The sequence below is a fragment of the Cherax quadricarinatus genome, chromosome 21, assembly GCF_038502225.1.
Source record: "Cherax quadricarinatus isolate ZL_2023a chromosome 21, ASM3850222v1, whole genome shotgun sequence".
Classification (NCBI taxonomy): Eukaryota; Metazoa; Arthropoda; class Malacostraca; order Decapoda; family Parastacidae; genus Cherax; species Cherax quadricarinatus.
In genome coordinates this window covers 10431943-10448447 of record NC_091312.1, presented here as the reverse complement: position 1 = coordinate 10448447, position 16505 = coordinate 10431943, and the positions used below count along the sequence as shown (strand labels likewise).

The following is a 16505-nucleotide window of genomic DNA, read 5'->3' as shown; positions in this document are numbered from 1 at the left end:
TGAATTCATTCTGACGAAGAAATTAGAGCACTCCAGGAAGATTTGAATGGAATAATGCAATGGTCGAAGAGGTGGCAGATGCAATTTAATATAGACAAATGCAAGGTTCTAAACATTGGACAGGAAAATAACCATGCCACAAATAAACTAAATAGTATAGATCTTAATATTACTGTTTACGAAAAGGATTTGGGAGTTCTGGTTAGCAGTAATCTAAAACCAAGACAACAGTACGTAAGTGTTCGCAATAAAAGAAGTCCTCAGGTTATTCATCTTTATATATAATTGGTTTGATTATGCTGCGCAGTTTTGGTCACCGTATTACAGAATGGACAGTACAAAGGAGGATGACCAAGTTGATCCCATGTATCAGAAATCTTCCCTATGAGAATAGACTGAGGGCCCCGAATCTGCACTCTCTAGAAAGGCGTAGAATTAGCGGGGGTTGTGATTGAGGTGTATAAATGGAAAACAGGAATAAATAAAAGGAATGTAAAGAGCGATCTAAAAATATCTAGCCAAGACAGGACTCGCAGCAATAGTTTCAAGTTGGAAAAAATTCAGATTCAGAAAGGATATAGGAAAGCACTGGTTTGGTAACAGAGTTGAGAAATAATGGAACTAACTCCCGAGTACCGTCATAGAAGCTAAAACGCTGTGTAGTTTTAATAATAGGCTAGGTAAATACATGAGTGGGTGGGGGTGGGTGAGTGCTCCTTCCTTAAGTGGATGTGGCCAGACCTGACTAGGTGGTCATTGGCTTAAACCGGTAGAAGAATTGGACCTGCCTTGCCTGGGCCAGTAGGCCTACTACAGTGTTCCTTCTTTCTTCTTCTTATGGAAGGTACTCGAGGACCTGGTCCCAAACCTGCACACTGCCATAACATACTGGAGTGAGAGAGATAGGAGGAACTGCGAAATAAACCCAATGAAAAGCAAGGATACGGTGGACACAATAAAGGAACACTGTATCAACATCAGTGGCCCCAGATCAACATCTTGCCAGAAGATATCAGTTACACTGCTGGAACAAATGTAGAAGACTTCAAGAGGAAATTGGACAAGTATCTTCACTAGGTGCTAGATCAACCAGGCTGCGATTGTTAGTGGGGCATCGGCCCTCCAGCATCAACAGCCTGGTTGACCAGGCTAGCTCCGGAAGAGCCTGGCCCATGGCCGGGCTCCGGGAGTACACTCTCGAAACTCATCAGATGCATGTCAGAGGAAAGAAACCATCTTCGGAGAGACGTGGATACGAAACAGTGCTCCGGGGGAATTAACAGTGTGTGGGTATTAAAAAAAAGGGGGAGATAGGAGCTGTAAAGAAAAAAAAATGTGTCGGGACGTTAGGAAGTACTTTTTTTCACAATCAGGTTGGTGGAATAAATTGGGAGAGGATGTGGTGGAGGCAAACGTCTTGCATAGTTTAAAGAATAGGTATGATAGTCGGGGAACCAATCAGTCGGTGAGTGTACACACACACACCATGTGAAGTTGATGAGAAGAATTCAGTCGGACGAGGAGCAGGCAGAATTACAAAGGGATCTGGACAGGCTGCAGGCCTGGTCCAGCAACGGGCTCCTGGAGTTCAACCCCACCAAGTGCAAAGTCATGAAGATTGGGGAAGGGCAAAGAAGACCATAGACGGAGTACAGTCTAGGGGGGGGCAGAGACTACAAACCTCACTCAATGAAAAGGATCTTGAGGGGAGTATAACACCAGGCACATCTCCTGAGGCGCACATCAACCAAATAACTGCTACAGCATTTGGGCGCCTAGCAAACCTAAGAACAGCATTCCGACATCTTAATAAGGAATTCAGAACCCTGTACACCGTGTACGTTAGGCCCATATTGGAGTATGCAGCACCAGTTTGGAATCCACACCTAGCCAAGCATGTAAGGAAACTAGAGAAATTGCAAATGTTTGCAACAAGACTAGTCCCGGAGCTAAGGGGTATGTCCTACGAAGAGAGGTAAAGGGAAATCGACCTGAAGACACTGGGGGACAGGAGAGATAGGGGGGACATAACATATAAAATGCTGAGAGGACTCGACAAGGTGGACAGAGACAGGATGTTCCAGATATGGGACACAGCAATAAGGGGACACAATTGGAAGCTGAAGATTCAGATGAGTCACAGGGATGTTAGGAAGTATTTCTTCAGTCACAGAGTTGTTAGGAAGTGCAATAGTCTGGGAAGTGATGTATTGGAGGCAGGATCCATACCTAGTAGCCGCCAGTGAAGAGGCGGGGCCAGGAGTTGTGACTCGACCCCTGAAACCACAACTAGGTGAGTATACATACACACACACACACACACACAGATTATCACGAGAAGAATGGTGGAGCATCTAGAAAGGAACAGGCTTATAAATGATAACCAATACTGTTTCAAGGAAGGAAAATCCTGTATCGCAAACCTACTGGAGCTCTGAGACAAGGTAAAAGAAGTAAGAGAGGAGAGAGAGAGGGATGGGTAGACTGCATCTTATTGGACTGTAAGAAGGCTTTCGACACAGTACCACACAAGAGACTGGTTGAAAAGCTAGGGGAGCAGGCAGGAATAGCAGAGAGAGTGATGCAGTGGATCAGGGACTATCTGACAGGAAGGAAACAAAGGGTGTTGGTACGAGACGAGATGTCCGAGTGGGTGAATGTATGGAGTGGGATTCCACAAGGGTCAATCCTAGGTCCAGTGCTGTTTCTAGCAAATGTGAATGATATGGCATAAGGTATAGATTCAGGTGTTCCTGTTCGCAGACGATGTAAAACTAATGAGAATACAAGTGGGTGAGGATCAGGTAAGCCTGCAAGGAGATATGGACAGGCTGGAAGCCTGGTCCGACAAATAGCTTCTGGAGTTTAACCCCAACAAGTGCAAAGTCATGAAGTTTGGGGAAGGACAAACAAGACTGCAGACGGAGTACAGCCTAGGAGTTCAAAGGCTCCAAAACTCACTTAAGGAAAAGGATCTTGGGGTAAGCATCATACCGAGCACATCTCCTCTTAGCGTTTCGACATCTAAGTAAGGAGTCATTCCAGACACTGTACACTGCGTACATTAGGCCCATATTGGAGTACGCAGCACCAGTATGGAACCCACACCTGGTCAAGCAAGTCAAGAAATTAGAGAAAATGCAAAGGTTTGCATCAAGACTAGTCCCGGAGCTAAGGGGAATGTCCTATGAGAAGAGGTTCAAAGAAATCAACCTGACGTCACGGGAGGACAGGAGGGATAGGGGGGACTCATAATAACGACATATAAAATACTGAGATGATTTGACGAGATGGGCAGACAGGATGTTCCAGAGATGGGATACAGCAACAAGGGGTCACAATTGGAAGATGAAAACTCAGATGAGTCACAGGGATGTTAAGAAGTATTTCTTCAGTCATAGAGTTGTCAGGAAGTGGAACAGTCTGAAGAGTGATGCAGTGGAGGCAGGATTCATACATAGTTTTAAGAAGAGGTTCGATAAAGCTCACGGAAAAGGGAAAGAATGGACGTAGTAGCGAGCAAAGAGGCGGGGCCGGGAACTATGAATCGACTCCTGCAACCACAATTATGTGAGTACACACACACACACACACACACACACACACACACACACACACACACACACACACACACACACACACACACACACACACACACACACCACACACACACACACACCACACACACACACACACACACACACACACACACACACACACACACACCACACACACACACACACACACACACACACACACACACACCACACACACACACACACACACACACACACACACACACACACACACACACACACACACACACACACACACACACACACACACACACACACACATATACAACAGGCCTAGTGTCTAATCGACATGTGCCTAGGACAAAATGGTAACTAACACACACACACACACACACACACACAGTGATTAACAGTGAGAGTAATAACTGATATGAACAATATGAACAACGATTGTAGTAAGAAGGTACAATAATAGCAACTGTAAGGAACAGGAGCAAGTAGCTGGAAGAAGGAACAGTACTAGGATAAGGTCAACAGCAGTGATCATAACGGCGACAACCAGAAGCAGTCACAACAGTAACAGGAAAAAGTAGCAGCATCATTCCAGGAGAAGCGTGACGTAACAACACTTCCATTAACAACGGAAATAACAGCAGCAACCTAACCAGTAATAATAGTAACAACAACAGCAGAAGCATTAACAGCAGTAGCAATAACAACAACGGCAGCAACATAACCAGTATCAACAGTAGTAGCAGTAACAACAACGGCAGCAACATAACCAGTATCAACAATAGTAGCAGTAACAACAACGGCAGCAACATAACCAGTACCAACAGCAGTATCAGTAACAACGGCAGCAACATAACCAGTACCAACAGCAGTAGCAGTAACAACGGCAGCAACATAACCAGTACCAACAGTAGTAGCAGCAACAACAACGGCAGCAACATAACCAGTACCAACAGCAATAGCAGTAACAACAACGGCAGCAACATAACCAGTACCAACAGCAGTAGCAGTAACAACAACGGCAGCAACATAACCAGTACCAACAACAGTAGCAGTAACAACAACGTCAGCAACATAACCAGTACCAACAGCAGTAGCAGTAATAACAACGGCAGCAACATAACCAGTACCAACAACAGTAGCAGTAACAACAACGGCAGCAACATAACCAGTACCAACACCAGTAGCAGTAACAACAACGGCAGCAACATAACCAGTACCAACAACAGTAGCAGTAACAACGGCAGCAACAACCAGTACCAACAGCAGTAGCAGTAACAACAACGGCAGCAACATAACCAGTACAAAAAACAGTAGCAGTAACAACAACGGCAGCATCATAACCAGTACCAACAGCAGTAACAACAACGGCAGCAACATAACCAGTACCAACAACAGTAGCAGTAACAACGGCAGCAACATAACCAGTACCAACAACAGTAGCAGTAGCAACAACGGCAGCAACATAACCAGTACCAACATCAGTAGCAGTAACAACAACGGCAGCTACATAACCAGTTCCAACATCAGTAGCAGTAACAACAACGGCAGCAACATAACGAGTACCAACAGCAGTAGCAGTAACAACAACGGCAGCAACATAACCAGTACCAACAGCAGTAGCAGTAACAACAACGGCAGCAACATAACCAGTACCAACAACAGTAGCAGTAACAACAACGGCAGCAACATAACCAGTAGCAACAACAGTAGCAGTAATAAAAACGGCAGCAACATAACCAGTACCAACAGCAGTAGCAGTAACAACAACGGCAGCAACATAACCAGTACCAACAACAGTAGCAGTAACAACGGCAGCAAAATAACCAGTACCAACAACAGTAGCAGTAACAACAACGGCAGCAACATAACCAGTACCAACAGCAGTAGCAGTAACAACAACGGCAGCAACATAACCAGTACCAACAACAGTAGCAGTAACAACAACGGCAGCAACATAACCAGTACCAACAGCAGTAGCAGTAACAACAACGGCAGCAACATAACCAGTACCAACAACAGTAGCAGTAACAACAACGGCAGCAACATAACCAGTACCAACATCAGTAGCAGTAACAACAACGGCAGCAACATAACCAGTACCAACAGCAGTAGCAGCAACAACAACGGCAGCAACATAACCAGTACCAACAACAGTAGCAACAACAACAACGGCAGCAACATAACCAGTACCAACAGCAGTAGCAGTAACAACAACGGCAGCAACATAACCAGTACCAACAACAGTAGCAGTAACAACGGCAGCAAAATAACCAGTACCAACAACAGTAGCAGTAACAACAACGGCAGCAACATAACCAGTACCAACAGCAGTAGCAGTAACAACAACGGCAGCAACATAACCAGTACCAACAGCAGTAGCAGCAACAACAACGGCAGCAACATAACCAGTACCAACAACAGTAGCAGTAACAACAACGGCAGCAACATAACCAGTACCAACAGCAGTAGCAGTAACAACAACGGCAGCAACATAACCAGTACCAACAACAGTAGCAGTAACAACAACGGCAGCAACATAACCAGTAGCAACAACAGTAGCAGTAATAAAAACGGCAGCAACATAACCAGTACCAACAGCAGTAGCAGTAACAACAACGGCAGCAACATAACCAGTACCAACAACAGTAGCAGTAACAACGGCAGCAAAATAACCAGTACCAACAACAGTAGCAGTAACAACAACGGCAGCAACATAACCAGTACCAACAGCAGTAGCAGTAACAACAACGGCAGCAACATAACCAGTACCAACAGCAGTAGCAGCAACAACAACGGCAGCAACATAACCAGTACCAACAACAGTAGCAGTAACAACAACGGCAGCAACATAACCAGTACCAACAACAGTAGCAGTAACAACAACGGCAGCAACATAACCAGTACCAACAGCAGTAGCAGCAACAACAACGGCAGCAACATAACCAGTACCAACAGCAGTAGCAGTAACAACAACGGCAGCAACATAACCAGTACCAACAGCAGTAGCAACAACAACAACGGCAGCAACATAACCATTACCAACAGCAGTAGCAGCAACAGCAACGGCAGCAACATAACCAGTACCAACAGCAGTAGCAGTAACAACAACGGCAGCAACATAACCAGTACCAACATCAGTAGCAGTAACAACAACGGCAGCAACATAACCAGTACCAACAGCAGTAGCAGCAACAACAACGGCAGCAACATAACCAGTACCAACAACAGTAGCAGTAACAGAGACGAGAGGTCTCCCAGTATAGTCAAAGGAATGCTGGAATACTACTATGTTTTGTTCACCACTTGTGAGTTGCAGTGTTGAAGTTCTCCCACCACAGTCCCTGCTACTGTCCATGTTCTCTGTTGCTACTGTCCATGTTCTCTGTTGCTACTGTCCATGTTCTCTGTTGCTACTGTCCATGTTCTCTGTTGCTACTGTCCATGTTCTCTGTTGCTACTGTCCATGTTCTCTGTTACTACTGTCCATGTTCTCTGTTGCTACTGTCCATGTTCTCTGTTGCTACTGTCCGTGTTCTCTGTTGCTACTGTCCATGTTCTCTGTTGCTACTGTCCATGTTCTCTGTTGCTACTGTCCATGTTCTCTGTTGCTACTGTCCATGTTCTCTGTTGCTACTGTCCATGTTCTCTGTTGCTACTGTCCATGTTCTCTGCTACTGTCCATGTTCTCTGTTGCTACTGTCCATGTTCTCTGTTGCTACTGTCCATGTTCTCTGTTGCTACTGTCCATGTTCTCTGTTGCTACTGTCCATGTTCTCTGTTGCTACTGTCCATGTTCTCTGTTGCTACTGTCCGTGTTCTCTGTTGCTACTGTCCGTGTTCTCTGTTGCTACTGTCCATGTTCTCTGTTGCTACTGTCCATGTTCTCTTGCTACTGTCCATGTTCTCTGTTGCTACTGTCCATGTTCTCTGTTGCTACTGTCCATGTTCTCTGTTGCTACTGCCCATGTTCTCTGATGCTACTGTCCATGTTCTCTGTTGCTACTGTCCATGTTCTCTGTTGCTACTGTCCATGTTCTTTGTTGCTACTGTCCATGTTCTCTGATGCTACTGTCCATGTTCTCTGTTGCTACTGTCCATGTTCTCTGTTGCTACTGTCCATGTTCTGTTGCTACTGTCCATGTTCTCTGTTGCTACTGTCCATGTTCTCTATTGCTACTGTCCATGTTCTCTGTTGCTACTGTCCATGTTCTCTGTTGCTACTGTTCATGCTCTCTTTTGCTACTGTCCATGTTCTCTGTTGCTACTGTTCATGTTCTCTGTTGCTACTGTCCATGTTCTCTGTTGTTACTGTCCATGTTCTGTTGCTACTGTCCATGCTCTGTTGCTACTGTCCATGTTCTCTGTTGCTACTGTCCATGTTCTCTGTTGCTACTGTCCATGTTCTCTGTTGTTACTGTCCATGTTCTCTGTTGTTACTGTCCATGTTCTCTGTTGCTACTGTCCATGTTCTCTGTTGCTACTGTCCATGTTCTCTGTTGCTACTGTCCATGCTCTGTTGCTACTGTCCATGTTCTCTGTTGCTACTGTCCATGTTCTCTGTTGCTACTGTCCATGTTCTCTGTTGCTACTGTCCATGTTCTCTGTTGCGACTGTCCATGTTCTCTGTTGTTACTGTCCATGTTCTCTGTTGCTACTGTCCATGTTCTCTGTCGCTACTGTCCATGTTCTCTGTTGCTACTGTCCATGTTCTGTCGCTACTGTCCGTGTTCTCTGTTGCTACTGTCCATGTTCTCTGTTGCTACTGTCCACGTAATCTATTGCTATTGTCCATGTTCTCTGTTGCTACTGTCCATGTTCTCTGTTGCTACTGTCCATGTTCTGTTGCTACTGTCCATGTTCTCTGTTGCTACTGTCCACGTAATCTATTGCTATTGTCCATGTTCTCTGTTGCGACTGTCCATGTTCTCTGTTGCTACTGTCCATGTAATCTGTTGCTATTGTCCATGTTCTCTCTTGTTACTGTCCACGTAATCTGTTGCTATTGTCCATGTTCTCTGTTGCGACTGTCCATGTTCTCTGTTGCTACTGCCCATGTTCTCTGTTGCGACTGTCCATATTTGTTACGACTGTCCATGTTCTCTGTTGCGACTGTCCTTATGTTTCCAAATATTGGACACAACATTATCGAGATCAACTTTATTCTTGACTACACCAGTATACACAGACATCGCTGTCTTCACAGTTAGTGTGCGCTTCTACAAACATCACTTAACAGCTGGATCGTTAGTGCACTCATCTCACACACTGAGGTCCGGTACGGCTAGAAAACATTAGGGACGTATTTCCATAATACACCTGCCGTCCATGTTCACCCATCGGTTTAAAATGGGTACCTGGGTGTTAGTCGACTGTTGTGGGTCGCATCCTGGGACAAAACTGACCTAATTTGCCCGAAATACTCAGCATAACAAGCGGCTTTCTGTATAGTAGTATGTCATTAATGTCTCCTGGACCTGTATACCTTGTACATGAAGAAATAAAGATATTTATTATATTATTTTTATTTTATTATCCTTACCTAGTCTCGGCAGTTGCTGTGTGTTGTTATTAAAATGTTGCTAACTTTAGTTACAATGCTTCAGAAAAAGTATATGTGGACTACTAAGATGCGGAAAGAGCGCAGAATACGTCAACTGTGTCACGTTTGGGAGATTAGAGCAGTGTGTGTGTGTAGGGCCCCCAGGGTGAGATATAGCAGAGGATATCCGATGTTAGAGGGAGCAGAGGGCCCCGAGGTGAGATGAAACTGAGTAGAGGGTCCCGGGATGTGATGTAGAGGGCCCCGGGGTGGATGGAACAGTGTGAATATAAGACCGCCAGTGAGGGACCAGGAGGAGTAACGGTCCCAGCCAGCAGCCTGAGGTTTACGGAGCTCATGTCTTGGGGAGTGGTCTTCCTCCCTCGCTCCCAAACTTCCTCTATCCATCTCTCCCCCCCCCCCTCCCCAGTACTTCCTCTCTATTTTCTTTCCTTCCTCTGTTGTTGCCTCTCGTCCTGTCTTATTCCATCCTTTTCTCTATTACTAGCCTCTCTCATTTTAATCCATATCCTTTCTTTATTTTTACCCCTCATTCCGGACTCTTTTTCATTATCCTTCTACTGCCACCCTCTCTTCTTTCCCTTTTGTCTCTCTTTCCTTTACATTTTTCTCTTCTCATTAGTGTTCTTCTCATAGAACAGAAGTTTGTTCCCCACGCTGTATGGAACAATACTGTATGGAACAATACTCTTCTCCAGACTAAGGGACTGACTACCTCAAAACTTCAAGGGTGATGGACTGATTACATCGTCTTCAAGTCTCTTCTGCTTCTATCAACTTTTCTGTACTCGACTGAAGAAGCCTACTGTGTAGGCGAAACGTTTCGAAATAAAGCAACCTAATTGTTGCATATGTGTCTTAACTAACAACTTGTCGGTATTTTATACCATTTTAATGTTCACTCTCTTCTAGGACATGTGACGATGGATCACGGGAACGTTTAAAGTAGGCCTACTGGCCCATGTTGGATGGCAGATACTAAATACAAGTATGACAGAAAGACATTTGGTGCAGACTTTTCCTGTGGAGTTTGACAAAGCTCTGCCCAGAGATAAGCGTCGACAACAATACAGTTTTTCTGCATCGTTCTCACGCACTGTTCTCTCTAATCTATGGTGAGAACCTCTCTCAGCGCTTGCTTCGAGGACGCTGCTTCACAGCTCTCCACTGTGGTAGCTACAGTAACAAAACAGTGCTTTCCTATGTCCATTTTTTAATCTGAGTGTATTTAGTGTGAATTAGTAAGTAAGGATCGTCAAATATAACGAAAGGGACAAGTGAAAGACTTGGGAATAAATGTGTCAGCTGACCTTTCGAAGAACATATAAGGCAAAGGTCACAACAGCCAGGAAGATGACGGGGTGGGAATGAGACCCTTCAAATCAAAGGAAATAATGCCAGTGGTGACACTTTTTAAATCGCTCGTGCTCCCTCATTTGGAATATTGTTCAGTGTTGACGGCCCCGTTCAGGGCTGGAGAAATATCAGAGCTGGAACAAATACAGAGATAGTTTACGGCACACATAGAGCCAATAAAGCATTTAAATTACCGAGAACGCCTTCAAGTTTTAAATATGTACTTACTGAACTGAAGGTTAGAGATGCATGATATTATATACCTGGAAAGTACTTGAGAGCCTGGTACCAAATTTGCACACTGCCATAACAACATACTGGAACGAGAAATATGGGAGGAAATGCAAGTTAGCACAATAAGGGAACATTGTATCAACATTCATGGTCCCAGATTATTCAACATTTTAACAGGGTACCAGAAACACTGCTAAGACAAGTGTAGAAGTGTTCAAGAGGAAACTAGACGAGTATCTTCACCAGATGCCAGATCAGTCAGGCTGTGATGGATATATGGGGCTATGGGCCGCCAGCAGCAACAGCCTGGTTGACCAAGCAAATACTAGACAAGCCTGGCCCATGGCCGGACTCCGGGAGTAGAAAAATTCTCGGAACTCATCAAAGTTACAGGTACACATAAGTACAATTATCATACATAGTAACATATGTGTAGACTACCTAGGATAACCCAAAGTCAAAGTGACTTATTTTCACTGATATCTTATTTAAAACCTAGCAATAAACTGTTGATTAGTGTCATGTGTGTATGTGGAGCAATAATGACAAGGAGACGTGTAACACCTGAGAATTTTTAATGATAAGTACGTTTTGTCAGGTAGTAACTTCTTCATTGTAGTTATTATTATTATTATTATTATTATTATTATTATTATTATTAAGGGGGGAGCGCTAAACCCGTAGGATTATACAGCGCCTGGGGGGATGTGGAAAGCATTCAGGCTTAATTCGGGGAACCGGAGCACAGATCCAGTTCCCTAAATCAAGAAATTGGATGTGTGCTCCGGTTCCCCGAATTAAGCCTGAATGCTTTCCACATTCAGTTTTGATGGAAGGTGTTCAGTCCCTCAGCTTTGATGGAAGGCGTTCAGTCCCTCAGCTTTGATGGAAGGCGTTCAGTCCCTCAGCTTTGATGGAAGGCGTTCAGTCCCTCAGCTTTAATAATATTTGTAAGCTTACATGTGATAATAGAAACACACTTATAATAAAAGTTCTTTGCTGGAACTATTTTTCCACTGCCTATTGTGTATCCCCTTTACAGCACTTAACGTTTATCTTCCATTTTCTACATTCTTATTTCCTGACGAAGATAAACCTGCCAGGAGCTACAAGGACACTGGTCTCTCTACTAGTTACGTACTGGCAGGGATGGCTGGAGACCTGCCTGAGGGTCTGGGTCACTGGACCCACGGTAATTGTGAGCCAAGTGACGCAAAGATTCCTAACTCCGGGAAACGTCACGATACAATGTGTAATTTGACTACCATCTGATGTGAGGGACAGGTGAATGTGCGTGTGTGTGTGTGTGTGTCTGTGTAGGGGAAGGACTCTGCTTTGCCTCTCTTTCCCATCCCCCACACACCTGATTCTTCCTTCCAAGCACCACTGAACCTCATCACCGAACATGATACATCATCACTATCACCATCATGTTCATGTTTTTTTTTTCCGTCAGCACCTCCGCAACCACACACCACCCGTGTTCTACCCTCATCGCCGTCATTGTCACCACTATCACAACCACCATAACGTATCTACACTTCGGTACTCACCTCAGCAACCCACTCCCGCCCAACACACCTCACCACCCGCCCATCACACCTCACCTCCCGTCCAGCACACACCTCACCACCCGCCCATCACACCTCACCTCCCTTCCAGCACACACCTCACCTCCCGTCCAGCACACACCTCACCTCCCGTCCAGCACACACCTCACCTCCCGTCCAGCACACACCTCACCTCCCACCCAACACACAAGTGACCACCGTCACTGCCCACAACAGTTAGCCGTCCACTACACGTCAGTAGGAGAGACAGCATGCGGGTTACATGTTTCCTCAGGTGAAAAATCTGCCAGCCGAGTTGAGGGCAACACCGCCTGGGTTTGGGCCGCCTCGGGTGATCGACTTAATGATAATTATTTGTATTACTTTTATCCCGTCTTGTTTATGAATGTCTCGGCGCGGCAGCCAATTAGAAGGTAGGCGAGTGAGTGACGGTGGATTGTGGTTGGCTGTAGGGTGGGCGTCGCTGGTAAAATTGAGACTGATGGAGAGGAATTCAGATTAAAAGAGTAGCCAGTGACCAGTCCTGTAGGACAGTGGATTCAGCGTTTTTTCGACCACCCCTGGCCAGTGTCTGAAGCCTCACTCATGTGCCGGTGCCATAACAACAGTATCAGTGATAAATGAAGTCTGCTGAATGTGCGTCCGGTAGTGGTACTGGCACCATTACTTGACAAGAGTGATGCAGAACCCTTGAAGGCGTACCTGTAGTCGCTTCCGGAGGTCACCACCCCTGCAGCCCGCTCCCAAATCAAGCCTCCTGGTTGCTTGCCTGATCGATCGGGCTGTTTGTGCTCGCCGCCCGCAGTACAATATATGTATCACAACCTGGCTGATCAGGAAGCTGTCTGAGAAATTTGTCGAGTTCTCTCTTGATGACAGCTAGGAGTTTATTGGTGATCCCCCTTATGCACGAAGAGAGGGTGTTGAAGAGTCGTGGTCCCTTTACGCTTATTGATTCCTCTCTCGGTGTACTAATCGCTCTCCTGCTTTTCACTGAAGGTATCTTGCACCGTCTGCCAAGCCTCTTGTTTTCATATGTACTGATTTCGATGTGCAAATTTGGGATAAATCCCTCCAGAGTCTTCCAGTTGCAAATTATCAAGTATCTCGACTACGTTCTAGAGAGTACAGTTTTAGGAACTTCAAACGCTCCCAGTAATTGAAGTGCTTGACTGAGTTTGCATCCGGCGGTGGTAGTGTTAACAGTACTTGACAAGAGTGAGGCGTCTGCCTCTTGAAGACGTTTTTGGGGCTTTTAACCAGGGTGTAACCCTGGTAAGCCAGGCAGTATAGTGTTTTCATTGGAGTCCTTCTCTGGGCTGCTACTCAAAATATCTGGCTCATTCTCAGGTACCTATTTACTGCTAAGTAAAGAGGGGCAGCAAGTCTTACCTGGAGGTTATTCCAGGGATCAACGCCCCCGCGGCCCGGTCCATGACCAGGCCTCCCGGTGGATCAGGGCCTGATCAACCAGGCTGTTACTGCTGGCCGCACGCAGTCCAACGTACGAGCCATAGCCCGGCTGATCCGGCACTGACTTTAGGTATCTGTCCAGCTCTCTCTTGAAGGCAGCCAGGGGTTTATTGGTAATACCCCTAATGCTTGATGGGAGGCTGTTGAACAGTCTTGGGCCCCGGACACTTATGGTGTTTTCTCTTAGTGTACCAATGGCGCCCCTACTTTTAATTGAGGGTATTTTGCATCGCCTGCCCAGTCTTTTACTTTCGTAGGAAACTTTCCTATTCATCCTGCAGCACCAGGAATCGAATCTGAATCCTTTAGGTTGTGGGCCACAGCATTACAGATCACCATCACCGTGCACTGTGAAGAGTACTAGTACTCCGCCTCTCCCTACAGTCACCATGCACTTACGGTGACTCAGTCATTTACTGTTTGACTTCCATAAAAAGTAAATTAATTTATATAATCAGGAGATTGGGAAAACTTGCGCGCCTCATCATTATGCTGAGCGGTAGGAGCGTCATCCCGAGCGATGGGATTGAAACTGTGACATAACTCGTCCAACATTTGTGTCACCGGCTAAGAAAGTAGGAGAGACGGAGGCGGTGACGGGAGTTGAAGAGCGCAGAAGTACCTGGAGAGGTGAACGAGGGTCACTCGGAAATACCAGGTCCTGGGGCAGAGCTCTTGCGGCGCATTCCAACCACCGCCTTCTGTTATGGCGAGTCCCACCCAGAGTGACTGCACCAGACCAAACGAATGCATGTACTATCCGCTTCCCTCACACTACTGGAGGGATGTTGACGGAGATGTAGCAGCATCACACCCAGGGCGACTGTACTAGTCTAAACTCTTGCACTTTCCGCTTCCCACTTGCTACGTAAGGGATGCTGACGGAGACGTAGCAGCATACCACCCAGAGTGGCTGCACTAGACTAAACTTTTGCACTCTCCGCTTCCTTCTTGCTACATGAGGGATGCTGACGGAGTTGTAACCAGTTTACCAGGAGCGGAATGTCCTGTTGATTGCAGACGCAGTAAGAAACTATGTTGATATGGGGAGTGGTGTGCAGGGCGTGGTATAGTGAAGGTTCTCTACCTGCTTGTCCACCTGGTGGTGGTTCCGGAGATCATCGACCCCAGCGGCCTGGTCCCAGAACAGGTCTCCTGGTTGAGGCCTGGCTAGTCAGGCTGTTGGTGCTCACGGCACGTAATCCGGAATGGATCGGAGCACTTTTGTCAAGTTTCGTCTTGCTGGAGGTTAGGTACAAGTTCCTTAATCATCGCCAGTGGCTTGGCACTCATCGTATTAAAAGCTTAGTCATCCAATCTATCAGTTTCCTTGCAGCTGAGATGGCAACACTACAGTATTTCCTCAGTATAAGATCTTTCGACTTGGTTACCCCAAGTCTCTTACCTTCCTCTTCCGCTCTATCGAGTGTTTTAATTGAATTTAAACATAGGGATAGCAGGGTATCTGGAATTTCCCTTTAGACATTACGCTGGCCATTGGAAAACTTGGTTAAAATCAGTTTGAATGTAGGTTGTGTCCTCCATGGATAACAGGTAAATTTTAATATGATCGTCTTCATTTGATGAAATAGTGTTATGATTTGTCTCTATATTGGACACGAGAATGAGGAAGAATTAAGGCGAGTACTGTAGCTTGAGAAACGTTTCACAGTGGAGGTCACTGATTTTTGCTGTAACTATTATTCTTTGGGTCCTTTTTGTTAGAGGGTTAAAGATCCTATGCATTTCCCAGTTGATCCCTTTCCACGAATTTTGTTTACTATTACACCATAAGCACATTTTCCGAAATCTTTTGCAAATCCTGTGTATATTAAGTCGCCATTCTGTTTATTTTCCTGTGAGTCAAAGACCACCTCGCTGTCTCCTGGTAGTTGGGAGAGGCAAAGCGTCCTGCTCAAGCTTTTGTTAATAACGTGTGAATAATTGTTCTTAGTTTGTAAATTTTAGTGATAGCTTTACTGTAGTGGGGCTGTGTTAGTGATAGCTTTACTGTATTGGGGCTGTGTTAGTGATAGCTTTACTGTAGTGGGGCTGTGTTAGTGATAGCTTTACTGTAGTGGGGCTGTGTTAGTGATAGCTTTACTGTAGTGGGGCTGTGTTAGTGATAGCTTTACTGTAGTGGGGCTGTTAGTGATAGCTTTACTGTAGTGGGGCTGTGTTAGTGATAGCTTTACTGTAGTGGGGCTGTGTTAGTGATAGCTTTACTATAGTGGGGCTGTGTTAGTGATAGCTTTACTGTAGTGGGGCTGTGTTAGTGATAGCTTTACTGTAGTGGGGCTGTGTTAGTGATAGCTTTACTATAGTGGGGCTGTGTTAGTGATAGCTTTACTGTAGTGGGGCTGTGTTAGTGATAGCTTTACTGTAGTGGGGCTGTTAGTGATAGCTTTACTGTAGTGGGGCTGTGTTAGTGATAGCTTTACTGTAGTGGGGCTGTGTTAGTGATAGCTTTACTATAGTGGGGCTGTGTTAGTGATAGCTTTACTGTAGTGGGGCTGTGTTAGTGATAGCTTTACTGTAGTGGGGCTGTGTTAGTGATAGCTTTACTATAGTGGGGCTGTGTTAGTGATAGCTTTACTGTAGTGGGGCTGTGTTAGTGATAGCTTTACTATAGTGGGGCTGTGTTAGTGATAGCTTTACTATTGTGGGGCTGTGTTAGTGATAGCTTTACTATAGTGGGGCTGTGTTAGTGATAGCTTTACTGTAGTGGGGCTGTGTTAGTGATAGCTTTACTATAGTGGG

The 16505-nt window shown here is 45.5% G+C and overlaps 1 protein-coding gene across 3 annotated transcripts in view; it reads left to right on the top strand.

The window, feature by feature from the left end:
- Positions 1–16505, top strand: part of LOC128689133 (uncharacterized) — a 724351-nt gene that overhangs the window by 448878 nt on the left and 258968 nt on the right. The window lies entirely within an intron of this gene.